This window comes from Haliotis asinina, chromosome 13 (assembly GCF_037392515.1).
Source record: "Haliotis asinina isolate JCU_RB_2024 chromosome 13, JCU_Hal_asi_v2, whole genome shotgun sequence".
Taxonomy (NCBI): Eukaryota; Metazoa; Mollusca; class Gastropoda; order Lepetellida; family Haliotidae; genus Haliotis; species Haliotis asinina.
The window spans coordinates 3,527,859-3,529,198 of record NC_090292.1 but is presented as its reverse complement, the minus strand read 5'-3'; positions in this window follow the sequence as shown (position 1 = coordinate 3,529,198).

Below are 1,340 nucleotides of genomic sequence, written 5' to 3'. Positions count from 1 at the left end.
GGCCATCCAGTACAGGGTAGCATAAGGTCATCCAGTACAGGGTACCACAAGGTCATCTAGTACAGAGTACCACAAGGCCATCCAGTAATGGGTACAAGGCCATCCAGTACAGGGTAGCATAAGGTCATGCAGTACCACAAGTCCATCTCAACCATATTCAAAGGGAGAATACTCTGACTAGGACTAAAATCTCTGATATTTCTTTCTCTAAGAATAAAAACATTCAATATTTATACAGCAAGAATCAAGCAGCAAAACATTTCATACAGGCATTAAGCAAACCACAGCCTATCAGTATGCTAAAACACAAGTAAACTTTAATTTTAACCTGTTGATTTATTTTCAGTCTGCCATCTCTGAGGCCACCAGTATGAAACATGGACACTAGTAAGTTAGTAATTGAGTTGTGTTTGACCCCAGTTTTTAACAATATGCCAGTTTTACTGCCTGTCATTGAGGCAAGTCTAAGACGCTTTCCATCTGGCTACACCCAGCAGAAGGTGAGAGGACCCGACATACCTTTGAATATGGTTTGCCCAAGGGAGGTAACTTTGAAGAGCTGATGTGAAGCATGCATAAACCTTTATTACGGCAATACTCAAAATTAAAAGTAACAATATGGATTGAGTGGAGCTAGATTTACTTTTGCGCCAAATACTTGTGTTGGAAACTTGACAATGATAGTGACAAATTTAATGTCAGAAAGTGGGCAGCCATAACAAAGGAAATTTCAGCGTTCATCATATATATGCAGTTGGTTGGTTAGCTTGTTGAACACAACAGTTAGCAATATTCCAGCTGTGTGCTGGCAGTCTTCAAATAACTGAATCTGGATCAGACACAAGCATTGATCTATGCAATTCAGATACAATAAATTCACATATGGCTGTCATGTTGGGGGGTGTTACTCATTCAGACAAAACTGAAGCATTACATGCCTGTAGGTTACTTAGCAACACAATCTGTTGCAAGATCTGCACACATGGGGTCTGAGGACTTCTGCTGCTTGACATGAAATAAAGCATGCTGACGGCTCTTGCGACCCTGCAACAACTGGTGCTATAGGAAGAGAAATCACGCACCTGATTCCTTGCAGAGACAACAGACCTAACTCTGCACAGATACAAAGCCTAATTGGCAAGTGAGGTAATAAAAAGAGCCAACTATACTACCAGGAAATCACACACTGGAATCAGAAAGGCTGGCATTTTTTCCATAAACTTTGCTTCTTGTGAATAACAAACCCGACTGATTTGTACACGTTATCATGAGACCACAATACCACTACATGATCGTTCCATGTTCATCGTGTTGTGAAATATGAAGTCCAGAACGCTCTG